Genomic DNA, 13,006 nt, shown 5'->3' with positions numbered 1-13,006 from the left:
GGATGTGGCATATGGAGCAATTCCTGTAGATTTGGCAGCAATCTACAGCTTCATAAGGAGGCCTTCCTCATGCCTAGAGAACTATTTTCTTAAGCTGTTCACATAAATTTTTCTTTCAACTTCACTATATAAGGAAGCTCTCCAGCATGTCTGCTTACTCCATATCCCTTTAAGGTGCCCTCCCAAGCCTTCACCTTTGTGGGTCCTGAAAGGTCCTCCCTGTGCCCCTATCTTTGAGACCTGGCTAGCAGAGTATCCCTTTACTTGCTGCCATCATCAGATCTAATAATTAGACAGGGACAATAGCAAGATTAAGGACACAATGGTCCTTCCTTTACATTTCAATTTCTATTGTACTACCCACAGCCACGCCAGCAGTCCTTCCAGAAATAGCCCATTGTGTTTGATCAGATTGCCATTTCATTAGTATCACAGGGCTTCTGTTATCATAATAAATGGGGAGTGCAGTGCCCGCACGTCAGGTTCTTTCAAGTGCTTTGATTAAGGAAATATCTAATATCATTTCCCCACTTTCTGATTAATTTCCCTTTCTGCCAATCCCCAAAGGGGGGAAAAAGTGCAGTCTCTCTGCTTATTTTCCCCAAGAGTGAGATGCTTTAACCAAGGGATGGACCCCCGACTCATTGCCAAGTAGATAATTACCATTTTAAAATTATTTTTAGTGGGTTGAATTTGGTCCTTAGGCTACAGTGAAGTGAAGGCCAACACCTGCTGCTCAAAATGTAGCAGCCTCCAACTTTAGAGGACACATCAAAGGAATAGGAGAAGAAACAAATGTGCATTATAATGTGCTATAACGGTGTGCACAAGCACTTGTTTTGGAGCCCGCTTGGGACCCATTCAGACTCTTGGCTGTCCCATTTGCAAGCAGCAAAATGGGGGCAGGGCATTTCCACAATAATGAGAAAGACAAATAGGAGTGAAAAGGTAGGGCTTTTTTAAAAAAAGACACAAAAGACACAAAAGGTGCAGTTCCAAACACAGAAGTACAGTTCCAAAAGAACATTTGTGCATTTCAAAAACTCAACTCAAGCAAAAGTGTATTATGTTAGATGATGTAAAAAACAACTGACACCAACAAAAATGGGGAAGTGAGTGTTACAGTCTCCTCCAGAACCCAGACCCTGAGCAAGTGTATCCATTTCTCCTCCCACTTCCAAAGACACTTCCCAAAGTCTCCACTGCCACTCCCCACAGAGTCTTCACCAATTAATAGAACACTGCTCTGCAATAATGCTGCCAGATTCTCAGTTCTGAGGATTGTCTCCCATTCTAGACAGGCTTCTAAATGTCACGGGATGTGACTGTAGTCGATGTGTGCATGCACAGACAAGGAAATGGAGGAGAGCTGATCTTGAGGTAGTGGACATAAATTTCCCATTTGCTAAGCAAAGTCTGTCTTGGTTTACATTTGGGTGGGTGACTACATGTGAGCTCTGTAAACTATTCCCCTATGGGGATGGGGATGGAGCTCAGTGGTAGAGCATCCGCTTGCATGCAGAAGTCCCCAGGTTGACTCCCTGGCACCGCCAAGTAGGGCTGGGAGAGACTTTTACCTGAAACTTTGGAGAGCTGCTGCCAGTCAGAGTAGACAATAGTTAGGAAGATGGGCCAGTAGTCTGACTTGGTGTAAGTGGCCATGATGAGACAACAAGTGGCCATGATGGGAGTGCCCCCTTGGTCCCCCCACCTGTGGGGGCAGGAGCACTGGCATGAGTCACACATGACCAAGGCTGTTGGCACCCTCCTTGCTTGGTTCCCTAGGTGATCACTCAGTGGATGGGCTGGCCCTGAGCCAAAGTGAAGAGGCGAAAGAATGGATCATACTTGGAACTTACCAGGCGTGCACGCTCACCATGAACTTCAGGTTCCCATCAACTTACTTGCCACTGTTACATTTGAAGCCACCCAAGCTCTTTCCAAAGGTCAACACTAAGAGCCAAATAGGAATGGTTATTTTCTAAGGAGCGGTATAAAAAAAACTAGGAAGTGGATCTGGTACACTTGGCACATAAGGGAAAGTAATATTTTTTTAAAAAAATTCAGGGAATTGCTTGTTACAGGGTGTGGGTAAGTGTTATTCAGAATTTCTGTGTCTTTAACAGGGGTTTCTTTAAGACTGTGTAATTAACAGAGAAAGGGGCCTTAAACTTCAACTAGAGATGGGCTTCAGATGATGAGAGTGGAAGAGCTGTTTAACATATCAGAAGAATTTGCCGCTTTTTATATATAATCTTTGAAAAGAAATGCATTTATTAATAGGAAGTTCAGAAAGATCTAACCATCAAAACCAGGGGATGGTTTTATATTTCCTGAAAGTAAAATCACAGATTGTTTTTTTAAAAGAAACCTTCAGAAGTTGGGGGAGGAGGAGGATCTGATTTAATGAGGGTGAAAAGTTTATGAAAATAAGGGAGAAAGCCTAAAAAGGGCTGTCACGGTGTGAGGACAATTCAGTCCCGGAGTAAGAATTCACACCTAAACCACAGGAAATATACTGAGATGGTGGTTACCAAAATAGATGCCTTATTAGGAACCACTAATCCCCCTTAGGGATTCTTAATTACACACTGCAGTTCAAAGCTGGGTGCACATCTATAAAGACAAAAAGAAAGCAGCAAATAGAAAACATAATTTGTTTTGCCTTTGGAGTTTGCTGGTCTCCCGAGGGGAAAACATGCAAGATTCCTTTTTACCCAGTAAGTTGCAATTCACCACCACGTTTATTCAAAAGAAGTTCCAATGAGTTCAATGGGATTACTTAGGGCTGGATTTATCATTAGGCATTCTAGGCAAGTGCCTAGGACCTTTATTTAGTTATTTATTTTTAGGGACATCGAGATGTTTGAAGCAAAAACAAAAACAAAACTGCCCTGTGTGAACATTTCAGCCACAGTAATTCCCTTTAATTAATCAATGTTTGCAAGAGGAATAGAGTAAGGAGATGCCTTTGCTGCTGGACGGGTCTTTCACACTTTTTGAACTGAGAATTCTTTAATCTTCTCTGACAATTGCCAAGCTCTATTTAAATTTATGCATGGATATGCTCCAGCTCCCATGATACTCTGGCATATTGTCAGGGGGTGTGAAACAACAAGACCTTGATTTCTATAGCGACTAGGGTATCCACAAGTGTAAATCCATGCCTGGAACAACTTCAGAGTAAGTGGTTTGTGGACAGCAGCCTACCAGATGGGTCCTAGGAATCTGCTTTAATTTAAGGCTTGAGCGAAGCAATGCTCAGACTGTGATATTATTACCCTGATGTCTGTTCTTGTTCAGACCTCTCTTGCTGGCCACTCCTCTGTTCCATAACTTCAGTATTTCACCTTTCTGTACTTTTAATCAACCCGCTATTATCCCCCCAAGAACCATTCAATCATAGCTGGGGTTAGGGCCATAGCCCAGTGGTAGCACATCTGCTTTACACACAGAAGGTCGCAGGTTCAATCCCTGACATCTCCAAGTATGGCAGAGACTTGTGTCTGAAATCTTGGAGAACCACTGCCAGTCAGTATAGCCCAGAGCTGCTCAACTTCAGCCCTCCTGCAGATGTTGGCCTACAACTCCCATAATCCCTGCCTATTGGCCACTGTGGCTGGGGATTGTTTGTTTGTTTATCAGTCATATTTTTATACCACCTGATATGTACATCTCTAGGCGGTGTACAAAATTTAAGATATTAAAAAAATCAGATTAAAATACATGAAACACAATAGAAAAAATAGTATAAAGCGAATTAAAATTGTTAAAATTAATTCTAATTAAGGAGAGTCTTGAGGGTCTTCCTGAAAACAGACAGAGAAGGAGATGCTCTTGTTTCAGCAGGGAGCATATTCCAAAGCCCTGGGTGCAGCCACAGAGAAAGCCCGGTCCTGAGTTGCCACCAGAAGAGCTGACCTCTCCAGATGATCGTAACAGGTGGCACTGTTCATGATAAAGGAGGCGCCTTTGTCATGAACCCATAATGCCATGAACATTATGGGAGTTGTAGTCCAAAAACTGTTGGGAGGCCATAGTTGAGCAGGCCTGGTGTAGACAGTCCTGAGCAAGATGGACCAATGGTTTGACTAAATTGATAAAATCATAGCATTAGTAAAACAGCAGAAATTCATAAGGGCCTTCGAGAAAAAAAATTTTTTTTTAAGGCTGGGTGCCTTAACATTAATAATATCATTTACTATTATTGCCCTACAGATCTGCCCAGGGAGGCTGTTCCAAAGGTGAGATGTCACCACAGAAAAGACCTTTTTCCCAGTCATCACCCACTTAATCTCTGCAACTGGGGGCACTCACCAACAGTGTTCCCTTTAACAGGGAATCCCAGGTGTTTTTGACTACAACTCCCATAATTCCCAGCCAAAGGCCATTGCAGCTGGGGATGCTGGGAACTATAGTCAACAACATCTGGAATTCCCTGTTAGAGGGAAGGCTGCTCACCAATGGGCCTTGGAAACTGGTCTCAGGATCAGTATGCAGAATCATACAACTTCAGAATGCAGTGTTGCAGAAACCTAGCATGACCATTGGGATATCACTTAAGATCTGAAAAGCCCTGAACCTGAAGAGGCAGGTTCAGAAATATCCCTTTTACAATTCAGGCAGACAAGTGTGGTAACAAGCAGCTGGGATATGAAAGAGCAGAGATAGAGGGGTGAGGGTCAGACAAAATAAAGCAATGCGAGTCTGTGGATGGTTTTGTAAACCCACAGGGCAATTCTGAATGGCATCGTGAGATGTCTATGAAGCAAGTGAAGGCGACAGAGTAGTTGAGGAACCACATCCCAGAGCAAGAGAGCAAAACAATCACTTCAGAAGATTTTTTTGAAAGAATGAAGAGCAAGGGGCTTTGGCAGGTCAGCGCTGATAGATATTAAAGGCAGTCATACTGCCTTTGGGTTTTTTTTTCCTCTTCTGCACATTTCTTTCTCCCCCTCTGGCCCTGATTGCATTTCCAGAAACAAAGTACCTTTTTCCAAAACAGCTTGATTTGTCATCAACACACAGTGCATGGCTGAAGCCACCATTGCACGGGGGGGCTCAAAGAACCCGGGCCACCATGCTCAGGGGCCACGCCTGGCACCCCAGCCACACCCCCTGTATCTGACATCACACACAGAGGGTGTGGCCCCATTAGCAAATGGGGGCACACTCCCCGTTTACAAGTAAGCTTTGCAAACTTCAGCTGGCACCGTATCTGCACACAGGGAGAGGGACTGCAGCTTTTGCAAGCCGGGAGGGGCACTCCAGGCCGCACTGCGAATGTGGCGCCAGCCAAAGTTTACTTGCAAATGGGGCATGTGGCCCTGTTTGTTAACATGGCCACACCACCTGCATCTGATGTCAGATGCAGGCTTGAGCAGCACAGGCTTCCAGAGTCCTCGCTCCGCCACTGACACGGTGGATGATGTTATATGGATGGACTGCAGTAGTGTGTCCCAAATGCTGTTACTCCAGGTATACCAGCTACTTCTCTGAATGAAATATTTGGATCCATCTTCCACTTCACGTCAAGTAAGCCTTGTTAACATCCTTAAGAGATTAGCCCTATTCACATGTTATGTGTTGGATGCCTGTACAGTCTCTGTACAGTGGCTGATATCCTAATGCTGCATTCGCTAGTTGCTCTACTTGTGCTAAGCCTGGGGCTTGCATTCCAAGCTAATTCTTCACTAAAGCAAGCATGGGTGTGCTTGTGCAACCGGTGCACAACCTCTGGCATACACCATATGTTTTAAAGGCCACTTTCGCACAATAGTGCCCTATTGCGCAATAGGGCACTTTTGTGCAATGGTGCAATGGCACAGTTTTGGAGATCCCCATGCTTCTTGCAGCTGTCCATCTTCTTGCGCTAGTGCAACTTTGCTCATGGTGCCAGCACAGCATTAGTCAGGATGTCAAGCAGTGCACACAGGTACCAAGCTGTATGCACATACAGTTATGTTGTACACATGTGCAGGGAAACACTTCTTAGGTGTACCTTTGTTTGAGATACAGGTATGGGAGAGACTCCTGTCTGACCATAGAGAGCTGCTGCCAGTCAGTGTAAACAGGATAAAGCTAGATGGACCAATAGTCTGACTCAACGGCTATTATCAAAACCAGGCAGGGGGGCACATGGGAGGAGGCAGGGTGGAACCTACCTGCGACCCCAGATTATTGTTAAAGGTCTTCTTCGACACGACACTGCATGCCCACATGATCCACTCAGAGAAGCATGGATCTCTAGAGGCCAGGACTTGTCCTGGTCCCCAGGAATCCCACAATGCACTGCACAACAAGTGTGGTGCATTGAGTGATTATCCCAGGACTCGGGCACTCTTGGCATGCAGCCCAAGCATACACACAGACCCGTACCCTAGGGTAAAGGGTGCGTTCACGCCCTTTAGCCCAAGTAAAAGCCCAGGTACAAAACCTCAGCTTGCAGGGAAGGCAGTGCTGTTGTTGGGATCGATCCCGGCACTGCACATGAGGAGCCCTACCCAGGTAGAGCTTCCCTAACCTGGGTAGGGCTGCCCGTGTGCATAGCCTTTTGGTATAAGGAAGCTCTCTATAATCCTGTGAAACGTCTAAATATCTACTTCATAAATATACTACAGATCTACCAATTTTCCTTGTGATATGTTGCCTCTTTTTGAAAAGAGGTTGAATTGCCCCCACACATCTTATTAGATGAGGCTTTCAAAGGATTTTTAAAAAACCCTTCAACTAATTTCCAGCGCTGTGTGCATGGCTGTACAAATTTCTTTGCATACTGCCAGTGACCATGGCAGAAGCTGAAAGAAGTTTGATCAAGCCAGCAATCATCAAAAACTGCAAGCATTCTATTATGGCACAAGAATGCTTAAGTCACCTTGCTGTTTTGTCTATTGACTATGAACTTGCAAAAGAATTTGACTTTGGTGAGGTTGTTCATGATTTCACAATGAAAAGGGCCAGAAACATAAAGAACGATACACTATTTGTGTCATTTCAGAAATATAATAGACATTTTCCTTTCAAAGGATTGTATGCATGGGATGGGATTATGGTGGGATGTCCTGAGAAGGGAGGCTTGGACATTGAACATTGTGTATCCCTATTATACCAGAGTTCTCTGTCTGCACTACCTGCCCATCATAATGATGGATATTCGCTCATGAATAATAAGACTCAGCCAAAAGATAAACTCCCACATGAGTATACCCACAAAAGTATACCATGCAAGTTATTGTATACAAAGTACACAGTGAAATGTTAACCTGGGGGATGGGGCTGTAGCTCAGTGGAAGAGGATCTGCTTTGCATGCTGAAGATCTCAGATTCAGTCCCTGGCAGCATCTCCAGGTAAGGCTATGGACAGCATCCATAGCTGGCACCTTCATATCTCAACCCCACCTGAACCCTTTCTGCCATTTAGAACTGCTGCAGAGAAAAATAGATGGCATTCAGGGGCTGTTTTTTCATCTGTGTCCATATGGAGAAGCCCAAGTCCTACAACTGCCATATTCAATGACAACTTCCAGTTCTTTCTGAGGACCATTTCCCTGGGGAACATCCACACTGGGCCAGCAGCAAGATTAAGTACCAACAGCAACTGCGGCAGAAATTTGATCTATTTTTTTTTTGGTCATTATTTAATTGTATGTAAATTGCTTTGAGCTGCATGGCCTGAGCAATGGTATACAATCAAATCACATCAAATACATACAGTACATACACACCTTACATAATACACACACACACACACTCATAACTGGGAGGTATTCATGATGCTCTAAATGCAACTGTCCCAGTTGTGTGGATGATTTGGACTCAAGGGTTGTCTAGCATTCAATCTGTTTAAGAAATGAAATCAAACAAGAGAAAGACCAGAATCTGCCACTGCTTAGAACAATGAGAATTTTAAATCACAGAGAAATATATTTTACCTTCATCCCAGTTCTGGAACCCATTTGAAGCTATTAATAGAGCAGGCTGACTCTTTGAGAGGAGATCTCTGCATGAAAGCGACTATCTTGGAATCCTAGAATGGAGCAGCCATAGAGGGACACCAAGGAGGATTCCAGGGGAAATGCAGAGGTAACTCTAGCCCAGCGAACTCTAGGATACATCCTCAAACATGATTCAGAGGGTAGGGGATAATGCCCTCAGAAACGAAAATCTCTGCTATTTTCATCCCATTCCACCTGAAAGCAAACAGGGCAAGGAAACTGTCACATATTAGGGAAGGAGTATCAAATTCGGGGTAACCAGAAAGTGGGTCTTGTGTATCTGTAATAATTGTGTAGAACAAGGCTTCACAACTTCAGCCCTCCAGCTGCTGTTGGACTACAACTTCCATTATCCCCAGCCACAGTGGCCAGTAGTTGGGGGTCATGGGAGTTGTAGTTCCACATATACAGGAGGGCCAAAGCTTTGCAGAAAACGCAATTGTAGGGGCTGATGTTTGTAACGTGGGTGAAAAGTGGGAGAGCTGGTCTTGTGGTAGCAACCATGACTTGTCCCATTAGCTAAGCAGGGTCCGCCCTGGTTGCATATGAATAAGAGATCACATGTGAGCACTGTAAGATATGGGAGTTCTGTTTTCAGTTGGACTTACTCTCAAGTAAATATTCATGGAAGGCCTGTCACTCAAATGAAGAAATCTTAATTGATTAATCATATAAGATTTAGCTGATTCATCCATCAATCAAGTTTGCCTATAGGTTCTGACATAATAAGCAGACTTGGAGAACCTGCTGCCAGTCTCTGAAAACAATACTGAGCCTGATAGACCAATGGTCTTACTCAGTATATGGCAGCTTCCTATGTTCCTATGATTGGTTTTTAGAAGATATATGCAGGTTCCATATCCGGGATCCTCCTGGAAGAGGGCAGAGGCATTCCCTCCTGTGTGAGCTAAGAAGGAACATCTTTTTCTAATTGATTAAAAGTTCGATTTTCTTGTACCTGAAAGTTTTCTCTCAAAGTTTTTTTTTCTTTTTTCATACCTTGTATATGGGCAATACCTATATCAGGTAGCAGCAATACAGGAAGATGCTGAAAAGCATCATCTCCTACTCCACAGGAGATGGCAATGGTAAAGCCATCCTGTATTCTACCAAAGAAAACCACATGGCTGTGTGGTTGCCAGGAGTTGACACCGACTCGACGGCACTTTACCTTTAATCCACATGATCAATACTTGGGTAGGAGAACTAGTTTAGAGGAGATTCTGGCTATATGAACTTAAGAGGAGAGCTGGTCTTGTAGTCTCCCATGATCTCCGATTGGTCTCCCATCTCCCACGGTCTCCCATGTCTCATGGTCCCATTGTGTGAATGAGCCTACTATTTATTCCACAGATATCCTTCCTTTCTTCCATGGTGAAACTCAGGGTGGTATAGATGAGGCTCCCATGGTCTCCCATGCAGCCACTGTTCAGACCTAGATGATCAGTGATGGCTACTCCATGTGCCCTCAGACCATGTCCTGGGACTAGGAATGTCAATAGAGTTAGTATTCTTCTTGGGTCAGCTTTTATTTGTCTACTATTTACTTGCATCTGCACTTGTTTACAGGCATCCATTGTTACCTTCCCCCTCCTTTCATTTTGTGTTACTGCATTTAGTCTGTACGTTCCTCAGGGCAGTGACCTCTCTCTGTCTGTTTTTGGTATCTAAAGTGCCAGGTACATTGATGGTGCAATTCATCACCATCTCCAATGTGCATGATGCTTTACATACCATAAGCAAAAATATGCCTCTGAAATTATACAGCTTCAAGCAAACTCTGCAGAATCCCCCTCCTCAGCGCTATTAAATAATAATCCAAATATAAGCGAAAAGTGAAGGCACTGGATCCTGAGCTAGATTGTGAGGATAAGGAAGATAAATCCTGAGAACAAAAGCGACATGGGAGATGATAACAAAGAGTAAAATAAATATGAAAAAAGACAAATTTAGGCTGGGGGGGGTGTATGTGTGTGAAGCACCAGTAAAAATATAGTACAGCTCTTGAAAGAAAAGGGAAAATTGGGAGAAATAAGATAAATGCCAAATGGGACATAAATCAAGACAACAGTGTATCTGAAACAATGATTGGGGATAAAACTTCCCTCGATCCAAGACATGTGGAGTAAGACAAATCTGTTGTGACTAGCAAAATGCAGATATGATGGTAAAGATAAAAACACATTCTGGGAGGACAGATAAATATAATAAAACTGGCCACTCTAGTTTCCTGGGGAAAGAAAGGTAGCACCATATTTACCTGCATTTCCCTAAACATATCTGTCTTTTTGCTTTTTTGTATCCAGTTTCAGACTCCAGAGGCATCACTGCAGCATAGAGATGTGCAGAATGATCCCATGGGGATTGGGGGGAAAGGTTAAAAATGTGTTTAAAATCACCCACTTGCCCATTTATTTTGTGGGTTGGGTGGTAGGTAGCACTCATCATGCCTTACCACCCAACCCACTTTGGTGTCCCTAGGAGCTATCCATGGGGAACAATGGGGTGTTTTGAGTTCCACATTGTTCCCTGTGGCTGAGACACTTGAAACGTTTTGAGTTCTTCCATTGAAACAGCTGGCTCGACCTCTGTTTCAATGGAACGTTTCAGCCATTTTGTGCTTTGTTTCAAGCTCGAAACAGAATACAAAATCTGTTTCATAAACATCCCTAGGGCAGCATTTATCTTCCATAGGAGAGCATCTTGCACTTCCTGCCATCAGAGTTCTTCTTATCTTCTGCCCAGAGGAAAGCCTTTTCTCTATTTTGTGCCAATGGGTAAGACCTGCAGCTGCCACAAAATTTTGCCTGAAACAAAAAGTTGAGATATATTTAGAGGCTCCTGATTAAAGGAGAACTAGAGAATTGTGAGGGAAGCAAAGTAAGACTAGAACAGAATGCCCAGAGGGCCACACTTAGTTTCATCTAAAGTGAAAATTTGAGCTGAAATTGTGCAAGTAAAACATTGAAAGTATTTCTTGGGAAAACAAAAGAAGACTAATTTTTTTTTTTTTTTTGTAGGGGAGGCTGTCAACAATTCCTGATGAAATCTCTTTCCACCAGCACCCCATATCTTCCAAAAGGTTGGAGCCCTTTCAAAAACATTGTAGGTCTCCTAGCATCTCCTGTTCACTGGGCAAAGGTCCATCTTCATGCACAAGCAATTATTCATAGCATTCAGCCATATGATAAGGAATATTTTATTTATTATTTACATTTATATACCACCCCTTCATCCTGGGACTCCAGAACAATGAACAACAAATTAAAAACAACAAATGAATAAAACAATTGTAACATTGCATTAAAATACATTAAATCAACAAACACAGCTATAGCCAATTAAAAGGCTTGACTATTGCAATGCAAAGTGCAGGTTCTAACTTTTAAAGGCCTGAATGGCTTAGGTCCAAGTTGTCTTACTTAGAGAGCAACTTCTTCTGCATGATCCCTACTGCACGTTAAGGTCATCTGAGGAGGTCCGTCTTCAGTTACCACCAACACGTCTGGTGGCGACTCAGAGGCGGGCCTTCTCTGTAGCTGCTCCTGGGTTGTGGAACGCACTCCCGGCAGAAATTCATAATCTGAGTTCATTATTGGCCTTCAGGAGAGCCCTTACAACCTATCCGTTTGGCCTGGCCTTCCAGGGTTTTTAAACTGTTTTTAAACTGTAAAGTTTTGGCCTAGTTTCCCAGGGTTTTAAAGACTGTTTTAATAATGGTTTTATCTTTTTACAGTTTTTGATTTCAATAGTTAATTGGTTTTAATTTTGTTTTAATGTAAACCGCCCTGAGCCATTTTTGGAAGGGTAGTATAGAAATGAAATTAAATGAAATGAAATAAAAAACTAACTAAATAAATAAAAGAGAATCAGAGAATAGTTCTCATTGGCCAAAGGACTGAATGAAAAGGGCAATCCAGTCTCCTACAACAGATTAGGAGTGAGGGAGCCATACAAATTTCTCTTCTGAAAGTAATGGGTACAAACTGCAAATTGCAAATTGGACTGCCTAGCGGCAATCACCAAGAAAGCCCTGTCCTGCATGCTCGACAAATGAACTTCAGAAGGTGCTGGTACACAGAGCAGAGCCCTCCTGGCTAATCTAGTCAGATGGGTAGCTTCATCTGAGAGCAGGAACTCTTTAAGGTACATGAGACCCAAGTCATTTAGCATTTAAAGGTAATAAACTTCACACCATGAATTGTGTAGGTTATTAGTGTAACCCCATCCAGCACAAGCTGAACCCCTTTACTTTGACCAACTGTTCTGTTAACTACCATGACCTCCATTTTGCTTGGCTTAGTTTGTTAGCCCACATCCAGGTCATCATGGCCTCCAAACCCCAGCTCAGAACCCGCTCTGCCTACCTGGGATCAGATGACATAGTGAGATACGGCTGGGTGTCATTTATATATTATGACAGCTCAAATCTCTGGATGATCTCCCCCAGGTGTTTCATGTAGATATTAAACGGGGTGGGGGGGCAATATCGGTCACTCCAGGACCACACAGATTAATAGCCTTGGAGCTATTAAAAACAGCTACCACCACCCCCAACAAAAACCTTCTGCACCCAACTCTCCAAGCAGGACTGGAACCAGTCCAAAACCAACTCACCCAGCCCCATCTCAAAGAAGTGGACCAAAAGGTTACCATTTTGTTCAGATTGTAATGAAAGCCACTGAGAGCTCCAGCAGAATCAAGAGGGAAGTTTTACCACATATTGCACCCCATCTGGAGACCTGGAGTTGTTGTATATCTGGATGGACACTATAGATGACCCCGGATGCCCTGGGAAGTTATGTTCTGGCAAATAGTTGCCTGACTTCTTGATGTTTTGGCAAATGGTCACCAACAGTACTTTCTTTAACTATGGGAAAGGTGGGAAGAGGGAGACTCTTGGAAAACCTTAACCCAACCTAGAAATGAAACGAAAATGGCAGGGAGGGCAGGTTAAGTGATGTCCCTGGAGAAATATAGGTCTTTGGGTCCCTCAAAATAACCATGAATCA

At 43.4% G+C, this 13,006-nt stretch overlaps 1 long non-coding RNA gene across 1 annotated transcript; it reads left to right on the top strand.

Moving 5' to 3' along the window:
• Positions 1 to 1,315: 1,315 nt before the first annotated feature.
• Positions 1,316 to 11,229, top strand: LOC128333497 (uncharacterized). The gene is made up of 3 exons (XR_008310951.1): positions 1,316 to 1,380; positions 7,943 to 8,082; positions 11,015 to 11,229. It is a non-coding gene; the product is annotated as an uncharacterized LOC128333497 (long non-coding RNA).
• Positions 11,230 to 13,006: the final 1,777 nt, after the last annotated feature.

The sequence above is a fragment of the Hemicordylus capensis genome, chromosome 8 (assembly GCF_027244095.1).
Source record: "Hemicordylus capensis ecotype Gifberg chromosome 8, rHemCap1.1.pri, whole genome shotgun sequence".
Lineage (NCBI taxonomy): Eukaryota > Metazoa > Chordata > Lepidosauria > Squamata > Cordylidae > Hemicordylus > Hemicordylus capensis.
The sequence above is the reverse complement of the archived record's forward strand: the minus strand, read 5'-3'. Positions and strand labels throughout refer to the sequence as shown.